Raw genomic sequence first — 24,217 nt, forward strand, 5'->3', positions numbered from 1 at the left:
TTCACTCCTCTGCAATGTGATGAGCAGTAAGCTGGAACTCTGTAATGGAAAACTCTCCCAGTACTGGTGCAACAGATGTTTTTAAAATGCTTAGACTCCCAGAGATAACTACATAAGATCCCTCATCCTAACAGAACAGCATATTACCCAGGAATCATAAAGCAGCTTTTATGTGAAATTTCACGTAAAAATAGAAGGTATCTAAAAGAAAAGTTTCACACCTAGGAAGCTACTGTCTTTTTTTCTGAATGTAATTATTTCCTTTTTTCCTGCATATCCAGCTCTTCCAGTTTATGCAGCTGTGACAGTACATTTATCAATTTGCTGGCATGAAGTTTGTGCTTTTCCTTAACTTGCATAATGCTACCTCACAATGCAGTTCCTAATTTAAATCAAGATTCTTTTACAAAGCCCTGTACCTACAGAAGAAAAATCTCTGTGCCTCATCCTTTATAACAGAACAAAGATAAAATATAGAAAGTATGAGAAAAATACACATTCATATTCCCATTTTTAGATGATATTGTCTTCTTGTTCTTCTGCAGTTCTTTGTTCTCCACCAGAGAGAGGCCAAGCACAAAATACCACCCAACTAATTCTTGTTAGTGCTGTCAAGAATTACCTAGGTAAGTATTAAAACTGAATATTGCATACTTTTTTTTTCTTTTTTTTTCCAATTAGAAGAATAAGTTATCTGCTTATTTCTACCAGCAAATGAAAGAAAAACCTGGAGTTTGTGATTCTATTTCAAAACAATTGTTCACAGAGTTTTGACTCTATTGGAATGTAAATATTTTCTTTGGGGAATTGGAAGTTCATCTTCTTTCCAGGAGAATTTAATACATATTTCTCAAATAATCTATTTGAATGCATTTTACTCAAAGACCAAAAAAGCTCCTTCCACCTAGAAAAAGAAGAAGGCATGTGTCTCAATCTTACAGGAATTGAAGAGACGGACTGTCAAGGTTTTAAATGTGCGGGGGGCAGGTGAGTTTGCACTGCTTATAGCAAAAAAGCAACCCAATAACAACCACAAAGCCTTCCTTGTGAGCTAAGTTATGTAAATTGAAGAATGCCCTTACTGTCAGCAGGTATATTATTTCAAAGAAGACAGACAACTGTGTTAATCTCCCTTCTGCTTAATCCCTGTCTCTCCACAAATCATCGTGTCGACAGTTTAAACTGATTTAGATGTGACTGAAATCAAGAAAAGGAGATAGTCTCAGGATGCTGGGGCTGATGCAGGCCTCCAAGAGGTAATTTTGTTTGTGGTAGAGAGAGAGCGCGGGAGAGAGAGTAAATCTAACAAATCTAACAAAGCAGCCCTCTGGCCCAGCCCTGAGGATCAAATCCAATTCTACCAAGATACACATTAAGCCCTGTCTATCACAGCTTTGCCCTTGAAAAGACAAATAATGATGAGATTCACCTCGTTGTGCTTGTCTCTGGAGGGAAGACACAGAAGACATTTAAGGAACCTGAACTATTGCTCATTTTGAGTACCTCATATTATTTAATTGTTATTATCTTAGAGTGGGGGTAAAAAAGCAGTTAACTCTCTTATTTTAACCACTTGCTATCCCTTAAATAAAAAGCAATAATCACTAGAGTAATAGATGCAGTCAATAATCAAGAAAGCTGTGGTTGGTAGAACAGTGGCTCATACATTATGCATCTTGACCAAATTATTTATTGCAAACTGCAGCTTTTGTACTTCTTTTAGGTGAAAAGGACCAATTTCTACTTAATGCTGTGCTGAAAATCATTGTGGAAAATGTTCTCAAAAGACTGCTGTGAACCAAAAAAAGCCCCAGTGCAACTTTGAATATTTAATTTAATCATTTTCTGATAGTATAAAAGTTAGATTCAGTCATTTTCTTTCTGTGCCTAGACTCTGTCAAAACCAGTCCTTTAGCACTATTTTTCAGTACTTAATAGTCAAGTTTTAGATGAAAGAGGTCCTTTTTCAATAAGGATTACTAGCATGCCGCTCTTGAAGTTTTTAAAACAGAAATTCCATCATTTAATCATTTCAGCTTTAACTCTTATCTGATCAAATTAGCATTTGCAAGACTGCACCTAAAATAACAAAAATTGTCTTTGGAATAATCTTCAATGCAAAGAAAATTATAATTACCTAGGTGGTCTGCATGATCACAGCTTGCAATTCTGTCTTAGTCGAAAACTGGAAAATTAATTAGTTAATGTTAGTGATACTCTTTGAAGATGAAAAGTTCTATGAAAGTGCTAAGAATTATTAGAGTTATTAGATAGCACAATTAACTGCTACTTACAATTAAAAAATTGAAGTAATTCCACTGAACTAAAGGGGATGCCATTATTTGCAATTCTTTGGGCCAGCTCCTCAGGGTCCAGCTGATGGGTAGAGGGGAAAGCAAAATAGAATCTGTGGAGATCATCAGTGTACAAGACCATGGGGCTCTTTAGGAATGCCCAAAAGGGTACAGGATTCAGCACGCAGCAGTGGCCAGAAGCTATGCTTCAACTGAGGGATGCAAAAGCACAATCCTCTCTGTTACGCTGAGAAGTACCTTCCCCCTTTCTGTGGGGTCTCTCCCACTGGAAAAGAAGAACATACAGGGAAGGGATGAGGATATCTCACAATATGGGAAATGGAGCTTTTGCTAGTAATCCCCTTGGAACCTTTTTTAGTCTCCTCTGAAATCCTCCCAGTCAACTTCAGATGAAATTATTTCTGAGAAAAACTTGGGTTTTGACAAAATAGCTTTTTAGTGTCAAAAAAAGACTTTGTCAAAATTGCTCTGACCTATTCTAGATGTAGTAGTTCAATCCCTGGACCTTGAAGGTGCCTCTTTTGGCAGGCACTGCCTCTTTGCAGACAATGACTATGCTGTATTTCAGCACTTTTATCTGTTTGTAGCTATCCATTCATTGTGTCCTGTGGAGTATGTTTTCGTGTTATTCAAACATGGCACTATGTGGTAATTGCCACCTAGAGATGTATTTTATGTGGTTGAAATTGAGTTTACAACATCTGCTGTAGATTTCATTCTCAAACAAGTTTCTTTACTTCATGAAATACATTTTTTTGTATATTTTTTCTTAAATGTTTTTAGATCACAGGAATGAAAGAGCTAAGAAAGTATGAGATGTAAAATACAAACTGCATGTAATAATATTAGCATATAATGGTGTGAGAATGAATTGACGAATTTAGGTTCCTTTTCAGTGAGCCACCTTTCCTGGAACTGTTCATAATTCAGACATATTAGAAGAGTCCTTAACTGTGCTATTTTATGGACTGTTGAATATTCATAATTCAAACTATACATTTTCTTAAGATTGCTCAAAGGAGCTGCATAGTGAAATTTCTGTTCACTGATTGCTTCATCATACACAAAGAACTGATTGTGTTTGCAGAGTCAGAAATGAGTTTTTGCCACTACTTTCTCAACAGTTTTAAAATTCACTTCATGAAAACATATTGTTCAGTGAACTACATTGCATGTATACCTGCAACAATATTCTAACATTATTGTGCAAGTGAAAAACAATTCCTGGCAGCAAGTTTAAATTAATTCTTTGTCATGGCTATCTTAAAATTTTACTGTTTTTTATGTGTGGTTTTGTTTTTGATTTTGAGAATAATTAATAGAAGGTCATAGCTTTTCAACAGAGTTTCTTTCAGAAAGTGTAGATGTTACGAACGATTGTGGGTATGTCTTCACTGGGCTAATGTTTCAGTCACTGCACACACAAAAGACACTGAAAGCCACTAAAGATACAGACTCCTGAAAACAAAAACAAACAAACAAACAAACAAAAACATCATGGCAAGAGAGTTTGTGTTTGCAGAGATCTAGGAAATGTAGTGATAATTAAACATAGTAAGAGGAAGCCTTAAAGTTAACTGCATAACTGAAACACAGAAGAAAGCCATGACAGCCTCGTTGCTGGGGTATTTCTGTGAAGGAATTATCGCTGCAGAGATATCCAGGGCTCTGTACTGCACTGGGATCTATGAGTATGGGCAATGGACACCTTAAGTTGCCTGTGGTAAATGCAACCTCTTTAGTGACTACAGAAAGGTAGATGGGATGTCTGCAGTGGCTGAGCAATCCCAAGCCTTGTAGCACCGAACAGCCATACTATAATGATGGCATTAGACAAGAATGCCCTTCTGAGGTCACTTGTTGTCTTATTTCCCCTGATGCTACATTTATAACTGGATGCTGGGTACGGAAACATTAATAATTAACCTTTCCATATGCAAGGAATAAAGGAGTTTTCTCTAGTTCATGGCTGAGGTGCAAAAGCACAGCATTATCATTAAATCTGATCAGTCAATGTTCATGCTTCCTGTTAAGCCCTGAAAACTTGTCTTCATAAGACTGAGCACAATGGCTGTGATAAGGGGAAGGTTCCCAAAGCCGTGTTACCTCACGGCACAGTCAGGTACATTCTGTAGAACAACAAGAGATTTGGGCTCTTCTGCTAGCCTTTATGCTAGGCTAATAAAATGCTGCATCTATCGAAGAAGGAAGGCTAGAAGGAAATGGCCGAAAGGTTAAAATATTTTAAAGAACAACTTGTATAAATACAGCTAACATTCACAAAGTGTGATGATAACCAAATCACCATATGTCACCATGTTCATTTCATTCCTTTGCATCATTAAACATTCCAGTGCAATTCTAGCTTAACACTAAGAATAAGAATAAGAATAAGAATAAGAATAAGAATAAGAATAAGAATAAGAATAAGAATAAGAATAAGAATAAGAATAAGAATAAGAATAAGAATAAGAATAAGAATAAGAATAAGAATAAGAATAAGAATAAGAATAAGAATAAGAATAAGAATAAGAATAAGAAAATAAGAATAAGAATAAGAAAATAAATAAATCTGTGGGCTGGATATTTCAGTATTAAGCCTTGCAATTAATCTGCTTATTAAACTGCTTACTACTACCTTTGTCTGGCAATAACTTCCTTGGAACTGCTGTGCTTTATGCACTAAGTGGAACTGAGGAAATAATCACCTTATACTGGTGATGGGAAAATTATGCCAACACGTTCCTATGCAATAGAACTCACCAGAAGAAACAGGGCCTGAGTGGAAGACAAAGAGTATGACCTGCACTGAATGCAATGCTCCAGACAGGAACTGTGAAATCCCCTTCACCTGATCCTCCCAGCAGCTCTCAGACACTACACTTGCATGCTATGGAGGTGGGAAGGGATGCTGACATCTCAAGATTATCTCATTACCCAAGCAGGTTTTCTGCTCTAACGATATGTAGCAACATCCTAGTTCTGTATCATAGAATTAACAATTCACAATAGGATTCTTTCCAATTGTGTATGATGGGAAAGAGCTAACTTAATATCTTCTTGATCACATTGTAAGTCTTAATAAAGTGATAGAAGTAATTACAGATGATTAGTAGTATTGATGTAATACTCTTAGACTTCCGTAAGGCCTTTGACTTAACACATTTTGATTACAAAATTAGAGCAACACAAAGCCAATGTGAAACCCATTAAAGGACTAAAACTGTCTGATAGTTTGTTAAAGGGGTATGAAGAGCTCCAGCTTCAAGCATCTATCTAATCTGTTGGTTCTTTGGTTCCCTCAGTTCTTTCATAAGCAACAGAGAGAAAAAAGAGGAACTTCTTCAGAGCAAATGTAACTTGTAAGCTCCAAAACAGCTTTGGGAAGAAAAAATTGGTACTGCAATTCCATGAGGAACTCTGGAGACTAAAATATGAGATAACTAAAGTTGAAGTGCACCAGAAAGAAAAGGTAAAATAAACATCATCATTTGCTTCAAGAGTGGACAGCAGTTATTTTTAAATGTATGTTGTATGATATATCTATGATTAAACATAAGTAAGTACATTACTAACAGACTTGTAGAGCACATGAAAGCGTGCATGAAAGGCAAACAATATGGACAGATCACTAATACTAAGGTTGGCTCACCTACTAAAATAAGCACCTGGGCAAGCCACTTGGTGTGGCTTTTTGCACTTCTTACTGCATTTAATATGGTCAAATGTAGCCATACTTACAGAATGGGAGAATCTGTCTCCTATTACTTATCTGAGGATATGGGCATTAAGAGACCTAACCATCTGCACACAACCTCCAAGTGAAACAGTGAGCTCAAAATCAGACACACAAACTTTGTATGAATAAAGAGGATATTTATTAGGAACAGGTATGATATCCATACTTCTGTACTTGGCAGTAGTGCAAATACCTACAGGGATATTGTGTTGCCCAATTGCAAGACCTGCAATATTATAAGGGTGTTAATAACAGAAATGTTTATTGAAGATTTACTGATTGGAAAATACTTCCCACAGCACATGTCCTTCAGTAAGTACTTAATTCTACCTGTCTAAGTAAAGGGCAGGTTAGGGGGTGGCAAGCTCAAAGTCTGTACCTACATGACAAACAGGTATTTCATAAGAGAAGATTCATGGGTCTAGTCGGTAATTCTGTAATGAGATCCAATGATCTAGATGGAGCAAGCCAAATTCAGATCGAATATAAAGCACTAAAGTTAAAGACTAATAAAACATTAAAATAATTTGCTACTGATTATGGCAGACTTATCTCTGGAAACACTTTCAACAAGATTGGTCATTGTTCTAAATGGAACACTCTAGTTCAAATGGGAATTAATTCAAAAATCTCTGATGGACTATGTTATGGAGGAGGTCACAGTAAATGATCACGATGGCTCCTCCTGGCCTTTATAATCTATAAATCTCTGAACTTGGTTCAATAAAATGAGTACAGCTGCCTAGCTGCAGGCACAACAAAAAATGGAGGAGGCTTTCTCCTGTTCCTACCATAGAAGCTCCTATCCCAAGCTCCCAGCAAACAGACCACCAAAATAAATTAATATTCATCTTGACACAGGTAGTTGGTGCGTGAATCTGAGAAATCTATCTTGGCTGTTTTATGTTTAGGTATCTTGGGCCAGAATTAAAATGAAATGTAATTACCTAAAAGAGGCAGTCCTCAGGGACAGGACATAGCTCACCAATGACTGCTAGTCCAGTCCCAAACCTATACAATGCACATAAGCCTTCTCTATAATCAGTCAAAAGATGTAAGCATTGACTGCAGATTCCATGCTCAGTGTCCAGGACAGCTGGGTTGACTCACTGCCTGATGAGGCCTTCCTCCCTCGCTGACTATGGTGTACCATAAATGCCTTGAACAAACTGAACACCCAACTTTCAGACAGCTAAACCTGAGAGTATGTTAAGTGAGAGTATGTTAAGAGTAAGTTAACCTGAGAGTAGGTTAAGTGTAAAATTCTCATTCAGACCCTCAACTGTTGCCCATCACTGGTGTTGCAACTAAAAACAGGGGTATATATACCATCTGGATGGAAACAGTTAAAAGACTGATACAGCCAGGCCAGGTTCAAACTACAAAATAACACTTAATGAGATTGCCACTCATTAACAACACACATTTCCAGTGGTTACTTCTTACTGACTGTCAATCATTATCAGTACATACTCAAAACATTTAGACCTTAACAGTCACATCCTCAATTAGCTGTGGTTACACAGTGCCACAGAGCTGATGTGGTACGTTTAGCTATATGACTGCTGTGGTCCTCGATAGCATTAGCCACCCAGACTGAAATGACGAGGCTCTTCAACAGTCCCCAAATATCTGTTAGGATTTTGATGTGCATGGGGCTAAGATCTTGAAAAAAAATAGTCTTAAATTAAAAGCACTTGACCCTGAAATTTTATTTAAATAAATAAATAAATAAAAAGGTGCTATCTGTCGTACTTGTTAAGTTTTGATTTTCAGTGCCTCCATGGGAAGGGTCTGGCAAAGCCAGGGAGTCACTGCCCAGCAAACAACGAGCCCCTGGGGGGCTGAGCCTGGGGGAGGCTGTGGGGCCACGCACACCCTGCTGGGAGCAGTAGCCTGTGGTGAGGAAACACATAAAAGTAAAGCCAAATAGACCCCACTCAGCTGCAGTAAGGCCACATGCAATGTCCTTATGACCTGTTGGGATACTGGAGGTGTGAGCACAGCACCAGTGGAAAGGGATAAATATTAGAAAGTCTTTTAAAATTTTAAAGATATAATTATCATTGATAGGTTTCCATATTAATTTGAATTGGTAGTGCTACTATTATTGTAACTGAATTAATGACAACTGGTTGCTGTATTTTGATTAGATTGCCAAAATTTGATTAAGACAGTTTATTTTTGGCTTTGCATATGGAGTGCATTCCATTTTTCCTCATAAAAAGATTTGGAATTTAAGACTTCTGTCAAAGCTCAGATTTCTTCAACTAGAAATTCATGGGGAAAATATGATTGTTCAATGACACGTTGCAATGGTGAAGATGAAAAAAGAAATTGAAAACCACCCTGTTACCATAAGAGAGCTGTCCTGCAAAACAGACATCAAATAAACAAAAGATTTCAGTTTTGTTAAATGCCTGAATAAATGCCAGATTAAAGCATCTAGGCAGCTCCAGTAAATTCATTCTTCTTTCATGCATATGTTACTTGATTTGTAGGTAACTTCATTTACAATGTAAATCTAAACTCATCTAAAGTACTAGCCTAAGATCTATTCAAATCATTTGGAGATATTTTACTGACTTCAGTTATCTTGTCCTTAACACTATGGGCAAAGGACACCAAAACCAACAGATGTTCCAGCTTTCTGCAGCTACTACGTGTTATTGCTTTATGCTGAACCAGATAAGCGAAAGCTTTCCAAATAGATGGCTTGTGTGTACCAACACAGGTGCTATCACTGATCCATTATTGCTAATCTAAAACTTCAGATCTGTTTGTGGGGATGAAATTCCTTCTAGATACAGAGTTGGTTGTCAGCAACCACAACAGCCCTTCTGCTGAACAGAAACATCTCTTATTTCTGCACTGCATATGAGAGTCAGGGAAGACAAATCTTTGAGAGCACTGAAAGTTGTTAAAGTTGTACTGAACTCTTTGAATTCAAAACCACAGAACTCAAGTCTATCTAGAAGACTCTGATGTGCAAATCCTTGCAGAAACCAAATGAGAAATCAAGAATGACTAAAGGGTATTTGAAGGCTGTAGAAAGGACAACGGTGTAGGAGATGAGATGTGTGCTCTACCTTTTCACCTGAGTTAGAAGATACTTTTTTCACTGGCATGATGAAGGAAAGGAGCAGCCAGGTGAATGAGAGGAAAGGGAGGAATCCACTCAGCAATTACTATTTCATCATCACAGTGTCAGCTGATGTTCACGAGGCTGGAGTCAAGAGACATGAGGAAGCATCTGGGCATCACAAGAAAGAAAGCGTAAAACAGGATAAGGAATGTGGTAAAAACACTAGAAAAACCCCCACAAAATTGGTATACCCTAACAAATAATCTTGAGATTCAATTTTGAGTAAAAGTAACCTGAGAAATCGCAGAAACATGTTAGCAACCAGTTGAAGAAACATCTCTGTATAGTAATTTGAAAAGTAAATGACATACTGGTTGACTTAATCCTTTCAGTTTCTGTAACTTTTCACAGAATTTGTTGAAAAAGGAGCTTTCACATTCACTTTTCTAATGATCTTGCAGCCTAGACAAGAAAAAGCTAAAAACTGTGCAAAGGCTGTGGCTTTTCCCAGTGTATATGAAACTGCTCTTAGATTGGGTGAGTTGATGGATGGAAAGAAAAAGAAAGATAATCTATGTGCGCATTAAGTACGTGCGAGCACATAGCTTTCATGTGTACAGAAGTGTGTGTGTTTATGTAGATAAATATCAAAAAGTGTATTTGCTACAGACAAAGCTTAGTTCAGACAGACAGACCCCCAAGGGAACACATTCAAGGAGGTAAAAAGAAAAAAAAAAAAAAAGGGAAGTGCTCCAATGAGAATGCTTTTGAACACCCTGAAGTTAGCTGACAAACATCCATTTCAAACAGATTCAAACAATGCGGCATGCAGGAATGGTAGACACTTGTAGAAAACAGAACAGTTTGCAGTAGTAAGATCTGCTGCAGTGCCGTAGCTAAGGTAACATTTTTGAATTTAAGAATCAAAACAAGGAGCTCAAAAAAAAAAAAAATAGATGCAGTACAGCATACACGGCTTATTAAGTCAGTCACATTTCTGTTTCATGCCACTATTTTAACCAGAGACTTCTGATTTTTAAACACAGACTTCTGATTTTTAAACAAAGCTTCTTATCTCATGTAGGGTTAGCCTGGATTTTAAATTCTCATAGAAGCAGTTTCATGTTAGAGAAAACTCAATAGATGGAAAATAGATTGTTTTTCTTCGGTGATTATTTTATTCCATAGATCACGGAGTTGCTAAAGGCAGTGGGACGCTCCCCTGTGGTGCTTTTTCCTCGGTATTTGTCAAGTGAGTTGCAGAATTGTTCATCCGGTACTAATAAACAATCTCATTAATGCTGTCTGAGCCCAGCTGCCTGCTCCAGCAAATCTGTCCAAACCTTCATAGACTAGTCACCTTTACTGCAACACGCTCTCTCTCTTGTGTGCAGGGAGAACCCCTCCTCCCTGCTGCATTCCTTCTCTCCCCGACTCCCTCTTCATAGTCCCAGCCATTAAATTAACACAAAAAGAATGATGTAGAGAAACCAACATATCAATTTCACAGGTGTATATTGCTCTCACAAATTACTTTACACTATGCAATACAAACCATATGATCCAGGGGACTGATAATTTTTCATCCCCCCATTATTCACAGACTTTGTTACTCAATGCAAACAGTTCATTAAAACTCCAGAGAAAGCTGATTTAAAAGCAGGGATTCAAATCCCCTTCAAGTGTACCTCAGATCTCAGTCCCCTATTTAGGAAAAGCAAATTAATTTGCTCCGTTAGCCCCTCCAAAAGCAAATAAAGTCTCGGGACTCATTTCTATTGTCTGATTAGTCACTCCTCAGCCTGGCAAAACCATGCCCATGTAGACAATATTTGTGTGATGGGGCCCCAGGAACTTCCATTCCAGGTAGAAGAAAGGTGAAGTAATTAATATGTTTCTGGAGAAGGTCCCAGAAGCATTTAATTATGTTTGTATCTCTAAATAGGTAGGTACGTAGATAGCCAGTTCTATTTTTCTAAGATGAAACCTTTTGCTTTGAGAGTTAAAAAGCTTTAGCTTGGCTTTTTCTTACCAGTTATTGTTTACATCTTATGTAGATTCTTTAGAGTCTTTGTGCAATAGGTTTATAGTTCAAAAAGATATTTATCTGAGTTATTCAAGCATGACAAGAGGAACCGCTAATGATAAAAATGACAAGCCAGAATACCCTTATAAGAAAAGGTCTGTAAATATAAAGGTATTGACAAAAGTGTTCAGAGCATCTATACAATGTAAATGTAGGATCTGAAGGCTTTGAAGCCTCCAAAGTGAACAAACTCAATGCAAGAAACATCAAAATAACAAGAAGCAGAAACAGAGAATGTTTCTATGCAGCCAGAAACCTCAGCTCCTCTGTTTTGAGACCTGACCTACACATAAAACATCCAGGTGACAGATTTCTTTGGGATCAGGGGCAGGCATTCATGTGTGTACATGTCACATCATCCCTTTGCTCAGCCCATTTGGGAACTGAAATTTCAGAATCCTTCTTTTACAGAATTGTGATAGTCACTCCTTTCTGACTGAGATAGAGTGAATTCACAAAAGGTGATAGTTCCTTCTAAAGGAATAGGAAAATAACTGCTTAATGAGGAGCTGGGTAGCATAGTTTTCCCTTCAAACCTTGCTCACAGCATCCAGGGCATCTGGATTTTTGCAGTCCTGCCCAGAATTATTCAAGCACATCAAGAAATCTAATTTTATTCTTTGTAAAATATGCATGGCAATTTTCTAATGCCAAAAGGGGGGAAAGAAGATGATTCTTTACCATTAGACTCAAAGGCTGCTTCAGAAATGAGAAGCAGAGATTTGAAAGTGGGCTGACTTCCATTTCATACACTTTCCTTCTACATTTTCACCTGAAACTCTGTGTCCTGCCCTGCACAGCAAACAGCTATCATATGACAGTGACGCTTAGTCGGTGCCATACCTGGATGTAAAACCAGTATGTAAAACTCAATACCAAATGTAAAACTCAAGGCATGCAAAATAGGAAAAGCTTCATGTTCTTCTATCCCTGCTTTCTTAATTCCAATTTCCTTTTCAATACAAATTTATAAAACATATTTTAAATATAGTTATGTTTTAAAGGAGTAACCAGAAGTGTAAAGGCGCAATGTTTTTCAGTAATTAGCTTTTAATAAAGATATGTTTCCTAGACATGGGAGACAAAAATGTGGAGTTCTTTAATTACTAAAATTCATCATGACATGAACTTGCGTGCATAAAAGGTCCATGAAGCACATAAAAAAGTCATGGAAAGCAATCCAATATATCCCACATTCTTAACTGAGCTAGGTACTTCTGGTATCATTGGGCGATTAGCTGACCACATTTTCTATCATCCATACACATCACCAAATCATGAAACCTCATGAAAATGGTACCCTCTGCTGCTACTACAAAACAAAGAACAAGTGTACCATAAAAAATGCACTTGTTTTACTTGTCTCTATATGCTGAAAGGAACTTTACAAAAGGGATTAATAAAACACAGGTTCACTTTTCATTTTATGGGATTATTGACCAACAGGGTGAAATAATCCCCATGCATAATTATGCTGAATAAACAGATAATCAGCTAGGCCATTTCGATAAAACCTAATCCAAAACAGTCCACCAAAAGGAGACATAAATTAAGAAACAGATTTATCATCAAATAAAACAATTTATTCCTCACATAATTTTCTTGTTATTACCATTGTCCATTTTCTTTCTCATCATTCATGTTCGTTTTGCCAAATCCAATTTCACTTTATTTGTTCTCTTCTCTTATTTCTGTGTTGTGTACTATCTAGTCATTTTAATACTTTTTATGTTGTCTCTATTCTCCATTTTTTTCCTTTATAATTCCAGTCTGAAGAATTTCCCACACTCCTCATCTCTTTCCTATACCGTGATTCACTAGGTTTCTGCAATCTCCTCTATACGTAGTCTACATTTTCTACCCAATCTTCTATCCTGAACATGTATTTCAAGTACTTTTTTTTTCATTTTTCTGCTGAATCGCATTCGACTATGCTCATGCTACATTGTTCTGCTTCCTAGTTTTTAATCCCGATAGACATTAGCAGCATATCACAAATTTCTTGTTGTCAACCATTTCACGATTAAAAAAAAGAAAAGTTCACAGATAAGGAAGTCAAATGCTTGGTATGACTAATATTAATGCTCTCAGCAACACTGAGCAACTGAGGGGAGGATCTCAAACACAACCTATTAAATATCAGCAACTTAGAAAAAGATTGCATTCTTCACTTGACATTTGTTCAACTGCTTACATTTCACACTGGTATGGATTCACACATGCATGACCCTGATGGCTTCGAACAAGGCACATCTATGCTGCACATCAGGGCCCTGGTTTTGCAGTGACTGCCACATGTCTTTCAGGCAACATTCAGGCAAAAAGCTCAGGTCTGCAAGTAGTAAAACTACATCTGGACATGCTGCATCTGACCAAATAAGCTCCATCTGCCTTGCATGATTGAACTACAGTGTAATACAGCTACGCTTCACTCCTCCTGGGCCCCTGGGTCCCCTCTGATCTGATGCTGCCCATAGGCTTACCTAAGCCAGTTCAAGTATCTCTCTCTGTACATGACGTAGTTGAGCTCTTAAAATTACGAAGGACAATCATTCTTTATTCTTCTCTTCTTTGGCAGTGTGGCTGATGGGCTTTCATTACCTGGAAAAAATCAAATGTGAATCCACATCAATAAAAATGATGTATTTATGTAATATTTAAACAATATTTAGTTAGGTGTTAAGTATATATATTCTTTTTACTATTGCTATATAGCAAGTATTTCTGAGGACCCTGAGAAATATGTGAACCCTACAAGAAGAATGTCTTTGTGACTAGGAATATATAAGAACTGCATTGAATTCCATCTGGAAAAGTATCACTGAGATGCTATGGCTTAAGAGATGTCTTAAAGAATCTGTATCTGAAGAAAAATTGCTAAGTTATCTTGATGAGCACCTTAAAAGCTTTAGTTGCCTAAGAAAGGTTATCCACAGACAAGCAGCGCATCACAGTCGTGTGAACAGGAATTTTTGGCAGCAAAACAATTCACAGTTCTGACATCATAGGTGGAGTCACCTCTAAATTGAACATGAAAGACTGTAACAAACATCACAGAAAGGCAGAAGTACCCCTCTTCTTCAGAATCCAAGTATGTAGAATTACTGTGATATCCTGTACTGTACTACTGTTTATGTTATGTATTGTCTTATCATAAAAGTGTAATTCTAATATTTTATCTGCATTTTATGTTTATTTTTAGCTATTTTGGTTATCTGCCTTTGAGGTTTAGTTGTAAAATTTTGGTGCAGAAGACTGATCCCATTCTGGGTAACACACAGATTTCTGTACCTCAACATCAAGACTCATCAGTCCTACCTTTGTAATGTTATTCAGTTTATCTCAGTAAGCTAATCTAGCACATACAAACACCAGTCTACCCCCTATGCTTGTGCTCCACAGCAGTGCTGTCACGCAGTGTCTATACAGGCACAGCACATATGATCTGCCAGCCCTGCACTGCCCCAGAGGACAGGACAATACCCCTAATTCACTACTGACTCATAGGCCAGCTGTCTCCTTATGTGCATACAAGAATCACAGAATCACAGAATGATTTGAGTTGAAAAGGACCTTAAAGATCATCTAATTCCACCCCTCCTGCCATGGACAGGGACTCCTACCACCATACCTGGGTGCTCAAAGCCCCATCCAGCCTGGCCTGGAATGAGTCACAGAACTTTTTTCTTTGTGTGGCGAACAGCACACAACCCTGATACTACTACCTACGTGGATCCACCACTCCTGTAATTACAGTACATAGTAACCTCTCTTCCATTTCTTAGTGGGTTGGCCTTGGCTGGCTGCCAGACACCCACCCAGCTGCTCTCTCATATCCTCTCCTCAACAGGACCAAGGGGTGAAAATAAAATGAAAAAACTCATGGGCCGAGAAAAAGACAGGGAGATCACTTGCCCAGTTACCATCATGGGCAAAACAAACTTGACCTAGGAGAAATGATTTTGATTTACTACTAATTAAAATAAATTTTAGTAGTGAAAAACAGACAAATCACAACAAGCCCTTCCCCTCACCCCATCCCTTTCACTCCCTCATTCCCATCTCCCTCACCTCCTCCTCCCCAAGCCACACAGGATGCTGCGGTCAGTCCATAACATGTCCTCTCTGCTGCTCCATCCTCCTCACCTTTACCCCTCCTCCAGTATGCTTCCCACGGGCTGCAGTCCTTCAGGATAAACCTGCCACAGCATGGGCTGTCCATGGGCCATGGTTTCCTCAGGAAATACCTTCCTGCTCCACCGCAGGGTCCTCCACAACCCGCAGCGTGGGTATTCTCCATGGCCTGCAGGGGGGTCTCCCCTCTGGTGCCTGCAGCACTGCCTCCCCCTTCTTCTCTGACCTTGGTGGCAGCAGGGCCCTTTCCCTCACTTTTCGCTTGTCAACACCTACGTGCCATGTTTTACTCTTTCTCAAACGCTTTTTTTTTTTTGACTGCTGGGCCCAGCTGTGCCCTGCACTGGGGCCGTTGGAGGCAGCTGGAACCAGCTGTGTCCAGTACTGGGCAGCCCCGGCCTCTCCTCACAGGGGAGTCCGCAGCCCTGCAGCAAGCACATGGGCACAGACACACAACACATTTTTTATTTATTTATTTATTTATTTACATTAGCCCTGTGGTGGAGACGCGCTGTTTGTTAGTTCCCAGATCTGAACACAAAGAGATGTTAAATGTGTCACCCCAGATCCTAACACCCCAAAGTGTGACAGAACAACCTCAATAGGTGATTATAGCTTGTTGTCAGCCAGAAATTTCCTCAGGGCCTGTCAGATTTATGTGATTTACATTGGCTAAGGCTGTGAACCATGAATAGAAGCAGCATTAGTTGAGGGTTATGCACAAACACAGCTGAGCAGAATTTGCTTGCCGTTTATTTAAGCATCTTTCTATGTTTTTGTCTTTTTGTCCATGACCACAGAGATACACGCTTATTACTTGAAATGCTGCATTTTTTTACATTTCCATTCCTTTGATTTGTTTAGCTCACGACAAGGTCAGTAGGATGTTTTAGCTCAGTCCTATTTATTAGATCAAAAATATACAAATGCACAACTACAATTCTTACAGCTTTCCTTACTGTAATATCAAAATCCTTACAGAGTGGTGACATTTACATCATTTTACATTTTAATATAGTCCATATAGCTTTATATGGTTATAACAGCGTTTTAGGGACTATATTATATGGATACCTAAGGGATCTGATCCGTAAGGTGAAGAAGTATCTTCAATGGGTCCATGCATATCAATGCACCCTTCAACAGCTCTCACTTGAGCAAATGATTTGCTTCAGTTGCTTCTGTGAAGAATAGTCAAAGATGAAAAAGATTTAAAAAAGAAAAAAAAAAGAAAAAAAAAAGAAAAGAAATAAAGTAAATTGAAGAATAGAGAAAAGAGATCAACAGAAGAAAAGTAAGACAAAATGCAAAAGACCCACTAAAGGTTTTGGGAATTAATGTAGGGCAGGAGGGGCAACTGAAATGCCCACTTACCCCCCAAAAAAATAATACTCAAGTATAACAAAATTCAGCTTTTTATACAAAAATAAGTTTCCTGATATATCTTTATATCTATTGTTCCTTGGTATATATTGTGGTTTAACCTAACAGGCAGCTAAGCATCACACAGCCATTCACTCACCCCCAGCACCCCACAGTGGGATGGAGGGGGGAACTGGGAGGAAAAAAAGGTGAAACCTTTGAGATATAAACAGTTTAATGAGACAGAAAAGGAAGGGAAATAATAATTATGATTATGGTGGTGATGATGATGATAAATAACAATAATGATAATAATAATAGAATGTACAAATGTACAAAGCAAATGATGCACAATCCAATTGCTCACCACCTGCTGACCAATGCCCACCCCATCCCTGAACAGCAGTTCCCCCCACCCCAGCCAACCACCCCATATTAACTGTTCAGCATTACGCCATATGGTATGGCATATTCCTTCGGCCAGTTTGGGTCAGCTGTCCTGGTTCTCTCCCCTCCCAGATCCTTGTGCACCCCCAGCCTGCCCACTTGCAGAACAAGCTGAAAAGTCCTTGGCTTAGTGGAAGCACTGCTCTACAACAACTAAAACGCTGGTGTGTTATCAGTATTATTCTTATCCTAAATCCAAAACACAGTACCATATCTGCTACTAGGGAGAAAATTAACTCTATCCCAGCCAAAACCAGGACAGTATATCAGGTGGAAAGGTGAATTAGGTGTACAACACATGAGCCACTAATCAGTCAACCTTTCATCGAAGTTATTCCTGGTCTTCAGGGTACACTGAACAAGATGGGACCAGGATGGCTTTAAACCTCTGCAAGACTCCTTGGCCAATGGCTGCCTTTGGGACATGGAAAAGCTCATACAACTTAAAGCAATAATACCCCTATTTTGTCCTGGGTTGTACCAGACCATCCTTTGCATTGTAGGGATATATTATTGTATATCCAAGGACTGAAAAGCAATGTACTTCTGGATATAACTTCTTTGTATTCCACCAGATCATTTCTGTGATAGCGAACTCTTAGATACCTACATAACAGAGCATTTTGTCCCTTTGAACTGCTCTGAGAAAAGATCAAAAGCTAATCTGGACTATTCAAAAATGTATATTTGCTTGCCCTCTCAAACTAGTGTTAGGCACATGAAGTCACTTAGCACAGACAGGCATTTTCACAGTACTAAAATGGTTCAGAAATTTCTTTTCTTGGTTGAAATAAGTCACAAAATCCCTGAGACTGAATATATTCAAGCATGACGTATTATATGTTCTTCAGTAGACTACACTGACGATAACGATGGTCTTGAATGTAAGAACTATAACTTTCTGCAGCTATATAACTTCCATTTCATATATTTTGGTTTATGTTTACTTCATCTAAGAGTCACAAAAAGTGTCAAAACCAACCAAACAAACAAACAAAACAGCAATAACAATAACAACAAGAATCCTTGAGTAGATTTTCCACTGCTGAAGTTCTTTGACAAAACTGAGTATTGGATAAAATGCCATTCAGTGCCAGAGGATTGCAAAAGGTCTTCTTTGAATATAGCAACCTTCAAGTGTCTGTATAATACTTAAATTGCCCTTAATTTAGTAGCTGGACTGAACTAGTTATCATGAACATCAAAAGGTTTCCAGAAATACAGTCATTAAATATTTTTCCTTTTCCTAGCATTAAAAAGCAACTCCTGGCTTTATTAGCATAAGTTTTCTCTTTAACTGGGTGCTAATGATGGTGCTTTTTCAAGATTTTTCACAGCTAGTACCTTGGGGTAAGTAAACATATAAATAGGTTTGGTAAGCTTTGGGGCTGAAGTCTCAGGTTAACAGCACCATTATAAAAAGGATATACAATTACTACACTAAGTATTTCCTTAAGTCACCTTTGGTGCTTTACATTTCAAAATGACTCATAATATGACCAGTCATTAATATATGCCCAAATATATATATATATATATATAAATAAATAAATAAATAAATAAATAATAATAAAAGGTTATTTTCTTACAGCTTCAGTCAAATTCTAAATAATGGCCATTTACTGAATTTCAGTGATGCATTATTTAACAGTATCCCTGTTCATAATTTTTGCTTTAAAGTGAACTCAAAATGGAGTAAACTCTTCTAAAAGGAAAACACAAGCAAGTGGAATCCATAGAAATAGTCTCTCAGACCAACATTTGTGGTACATATTTTATTTACATATTTAGTTAAAGACCTTTTACTCTCTGTAGCCACAACTGGTGTTTGTTGGCAACTTAAGTCCTTCTTGATTTCCCATCATCTGCTACCTTGTGCTGGAAGATTTCATGGAGGTAATAAAAATTCAGTCTTTCTTTATAACTTAAATAGGTTCAGGCTAAGTTTTTTTTCTTTTATCTTTTTGTTCTAGTAATGCAGGAGGTATGGAGGAGTGAGGGTTGTCACTGATGACATTTGAGGTATAGGTTTGTCAGTGATAGAGTACCACAAGCCCTGGTCCTAACCTGTATCAATCTAGTGGTACCACAAGTCATTATTCTTTCAGAAGCCCGTAACAGCCTCCTATCACCAACCTTCAGTCTGCAAAAGCACTATCTTCCACCAGAGAGTATCTGTATTCCTGTTCTCAAAATATAATGATTTCTGCTTTGAGTTTCAAGGAAAAGAACAAATCAAACTATTATTAATGTTTTATGCACTGATCTTAGCAGCAGTAGTTTTAACTGTAAAAATATTACTCATTTGTAAATATTCTTTCCTACAAAAATGCTTCATTCTGTGTAGCAGACTTAAACCTTCCCCAATCAGACAAGGAAGAGGAGAAGCTGGCAGAAAGAGAGCTACAATTCAGCTATTCTCCAGACTTCCTAGGTCAATTTTCTCTTTGCTTGATGTTTTTAAATGCAAAATGACTGTCACTGACATGAACTAGGAACTCTCCATTCTGCAGGAATTCTAACATATTGATCAAGATGAAAGAAAATTAGCCTATGAAGCAGGAATAGTGGAAAAAAATAAAACTGTAAAGTTAATATTGACTAAGTTCATCTTCAGATTTTGTAACTGTTTTTAGTATTTTAAAATCTATTTAAAATATTTAATATTTTCTTCATGAAATGAAAAATTTAGGATGATTCTTTTTTTAACATTTTTTTTCATTGAAAAAAAATAAGCTCCTCTGAAGTATCTAAGGGATATGACTTCTGCCTCTCAACACATCATTAGTTTTTCAGTCTGTGGAGTACTCAGTGTGTACATGGGCTGAAATAAAGGCAGCCTTCGTTAGGAAAAAACAGATTGAGACTTTCTCGACAGAGTGGTGTCTTGGCATTTCCAAAGTCACTGCAGAATATTTCCTATGCTACTGAATCACAGAAATGCAGTGTAAAATTATTCATTGTCCCTTGCAGCCTTTCTCTTTCCTTTCCTTTCCCCTCTTTTCCTTTCCTTGTCTTCCCTTGCCTCGCCTTGCCCCACCTCGCCTAGCCTCGCCTCTTTTCCTCTTCTTTTCTCTTCTTTCCTCTTTCTTTACTTTATTTTACTTTACTTTACTTTTTTTCCTCCCTTTAAGCCATACAAATTTAGCTTCTGAACATAATTTTGCAGCATTCCTGTAGAAATACCAATGGTAGTACCCACAATGCTGGAAATGTTTCCAATCTAAAGATTTTCTACAGACTAAAATAAAATAAAATAAAATAAAATAAAATAATATAAATAAAATAAAATAAAATAAAATAAAATAAATAAAATAAAATCTAAATGCTAAATAAAAAAGTATTTTTCATTTTCTTTTAGCATTGAAACAAGGCAAGATTTCCTTGTGATCAAAAAGACTACTTCAAACCAATTTCCATCTGTCTTTGAATAAGGTGCAACTATAACAATTTGATATGCCAGATTGAGATCTGGACCTTATCCTTACAACTAAGAAGTTTACTCATGCATGTCTTTGTGCTTTTAGCTGTACAAATGCATTACCTTCTTTAACAATGCCCTCTGGTCAGCTGGCTTACTGCACCAGGCATTCAGCTCCAGACAGATATGGAGAATATTAACCATGTCAATGTTTTACCTCCTACTGCCTTGACCTTCGCTGGGGAAAGCAAAGATCCCAGAAATAGAATACCTGAAGGAGTAGATTAATTTGGGATGAATCCTTTTCATTTTGGGCCAGATCCCAAGCCAGAATCAATTTAAAGAGTCTGTGTAAGCCAACAGAATTATGTTACTGAAACCAGTTGAATATCCTTTGCAACAACAGGCTCTTCACCCCTCAGGAGAATATTATTTTTCAGTTGATAATAGGCTGCCTGAAATATTAAAAACACTAAAGTAAGCATATATATATTCTAAGTAAATGGTGTCCTTTAGAATATTTAGGAGCTAAACTAAAACTATCATGATTGGCACCTTGTTAATATCTGTATAAATAATAATTAGTTTTATTTTTGCAGCTATTTCTCAGGTATCTTTGCAGGCTTTCTTCTTATAATTGCTGGATTTTTTTCAGCACTTTACTAATACAGTATTGTGAATATACCCGGTCTCAATTTCTTATTTTTAAAGAAGGTTTTAGCCTTTACAGCTACAGCAGAAAACACAAAAAATTCTCTCTAATATTTTAATGGCATAAAAAGTCTGAACAGCAAATAAAAAAAAATACATACATACATTAAAAAAAAAAAACTCAGAATATTGAAAATATTCTTGAATTGAATATTGAAAACAAGCTGGTAATATCCTGTATCACTTTTCATCATTCCAGCTTTCGAGTTTGGCAGTGCAGCTGTTAGTCCCATTTCACAAATTAAGAAGCTGAAGTAGTACTTTGAATGAAACAGTGTGAGCAGCTTTTGAAAGTGAGCCAAGTGTTAGGGTCCAGAGGCAGCAGGGAGCACTAAGGGTCCCAAAAGCCCCCGGTTAAAGCTCAGACTGTTTTCATCTAGCTATTAGACTGTAACATCATGTAATGAGCTGATGCCTCAGAGAAAACCAATCAATCCTTACCGTTTCAGGGTGATCTTAGTGACAGGCTCTGTTTTGGAAAGCCAGAGATCCTAGCTCCAAACCTGCATGCAATTCTCCAGGCTGTGCAACTTGGTGCAACATCAGAGCAACAGTTGATAAGGCAAATTAGTGTGAAAGTAACATAATTTATTCCAGTGTAAATAATGTGACAAATTCTCCCAGATTATTTAACTAAGCATGATACTGACAATTGGCAAGAAGCGTTCCTGACTGGGGAGAAAAAAAAAAAAAAAAAAAAAAGTTTTAATTGGAATAATTGCAAAGCATTTTAATGACTTCTATTTTTAACAAGGAATAAATGTTCATGAGACCTACCATGTTGATAACTCACAATTTCCTCCACAAGCATCACGTCTGGGGCAGGAGCTGAGCAAGCTGCCCCATTAATGAGCCTGAGCCTTGTTTTGAAGGAATAGCAGTGACAGGAGTTCGATAAAACTCTGACAGAAAGGACGGGAGAGGGCTGCATGACTGACCAACCATGGTCACTTCTCAAGACAGAGGAGCACCCAGCCTCTGGGGCAAACTCATACATTGGCATGAGATAACACCTGCCATCAGAGGGTCTCTGGTGTGCCAGGAGCCCACTGCCCGGGAGCTGCTCCACTATTTACGTACTGTGAACAGATGATACCAGAATTTATACTCTCTAATGTCTGCAGATTATTAGAAGCAAAAAATACCAAACTCGATTAAGGTAACTCCTCCTGTGGGGGGAGTTCAGTTCTGTGAGATGAGGTCAATTGCAGGAAAGGTTTGTAAACCAGAAGCACCGCAGCCCCACAGGGTCCGTGTGCTGCTGTGGCTGCCACCCTGGGAGCTGAAGGCTCCCCAGGGAAAGTCCCTTGCAGGATGGCACAAGCACAGGTTCCCCCCAGGCTTGGCACCAGCCCCATCTGGAAGCTGCACTGGGGCATGTACACAGCATGCCCCTCCTTTCCAGACACACCATTTCAGCAAGTCTGCAACACCGCCCCAGCAAACGAGCCATGCAACAGGGAGGCTTTCAGGTACAGCCTACGAGAATCATCACTTATCACCATTTTTTTTTGTTGTTTTACTTTTTGAAGACAAAGTCAGTAAGCTTTGAAATAAAAAAACTAAAATAAAAAATGATGACTGTTTTTTTCCCCCTTCCTCCTTGCCTAGTGAAACCTCCCACACTTTAACAGTGGGAAGTGATGCCTCATGGGGAAGAATTGCCCTGAAATGCTTTGGAGCAGCAGTGGGGTATGAACATCCAGCTGACCCAGCTCTGCTTCCATCAGAGTAAGACAAAATGGTATTATAGTTTGGGTTCAGAAGAACAAATGCTTTCCATGTTGTTTTTATACAAATCTCAGTTTGCAATACAATTTTTTTTGTTTTTGTTTGTTTGTTTGTTTGTTTGTTTTTACTCTAATTAATTTTAGAAAGGCTTTTTATTACTTTTACATTTATAATACTTTCAGTAGTAGCATTTTTTCTGCTACTTAAGACTTAAAAACTTAAGATTTTTAAGACGAGTGCATCAAACCAATAAGGACTCCAATCAGTCTTTGCTTTGTGATGAATTTTTTATACTGTAAATATTTTTGAAAACCTTTTTTACATTTATATTACTTTCAATAATAACCTTTTTGTGATAACCTGCAAATCTGAATAGTCAATTAGAAAATTCATGCCCTCTGAAGAGATTTCTCTTTTAATTTGTTTTTATTTCAAGAATAGTTTATCTTATGCTTCTTAGTGTATAAAATAAATAAAAAGACAATATTGATAATGCATGTTTACTGCAGAGAAACATTCTCCATTTAATTACTCTGCAAATAATACAGCTTCACATATAAAAAATAGACTAGCAGATGAACACAAGGTTATCATAAGTAAATGGTTAAAGAAGAGAATAAGCTCCCCTCATGTACACACATTTTAATGTTTCCTCAGGCAGTTTGGACTGAAGAAGAGCTCCTGCTGGGACATTTTAAGAATAAAAGCAATTAACACAAATAACAGTTGACTATTTACATTCTCAAGACCTGATCTCTCTCTTATTAAAAACAACTGAAAGACTCCCCATTATGTAACAAGACTGGATGAGACCTTTAATTTTTCTGTCACCTTTCTATAGTGTTATGTGGGTGTGTTGTCATTTTGTTGGCATTAGAGACGATAAAATGAAAAATTACATGGGTAGGTTTTCTTCATGTTTAGATTACCTTCTGTACAAGCTTTATACACAGTTTTGAGGATCAGGTCTAACCTTCCCACTACTGTTTCTGACTCAGCCCTTTCTTTAATAAGCACGAGATACTAAGGGAAAATTATTGTAGCATGTTCTAAATTCATTTCACAATCAGCTCTGTCTGTGAAACACTATAATTCAGCAATATTGCATTCTGGTAAGCGCCTTTTTTTTCCCAGAAATACTAGCTGAAATGTGCAACGTGATTTCTCTTATACATGCGTAATGAAA

At 37.6% G+C, this 24,217-nt stretch overlaps 2 long non-coding RNA genes across 2 annotated transcripts in view; one reads left to right on the plus strand and one right to left on the minus strand.

Annotated features, from left to right (window-relative positions):
• Positions 1-14,292, minus strand: part of LOC106040476 (uncharacterized) — a 26,812-nt gene extending 12,520 nt beyond the window's left edge. Inside the window, exons 1-3 of the long non-coding RNA XR_001209910.3 lie at positions 14,124-14,292; positions 13,709-13,826; positions 2,138-2,185 (exon numbers count right to left, since the gene is read on the minus strand). This is a non-coding gene — a long non-coding RNA (uncharacterized lncRNA). The remainder of the gene's footprint in view (positions 1-2,137; positions 2,186-13,708; positions 13,827-14,123) is intronic.
• On the plus strand, positions 14,202-23,751 carry LOC106040475 (uncharacterized). Its single transcript, XR_001209909.3, has 3 exons — positions 14,202-14,316; positions 22,912-23,031; positions 23,689-23,751. It is a non-coding gene; the product is annotated as an uncharacterized lncRNA (long non-coding RNA).
• Positions 23,752-24,217: the final 466 nt, after the last annotated feature.

Source organism: Anser cygnoides, chromosome 1, assembly GCF_040182565.1.
Source record: "Anser cygnoides isolate HZ-2024a breed goose chromosome 1, Taihu_goose_T2T_genome, whole genome shotgun sequence".
Classification (NCBI taxonomy): domain Eukaryota; kingdom Metazoa; phylum Chordata; class Aves; order Anseriformes; family Anatidae; genus Anser; species Anser cygnoides.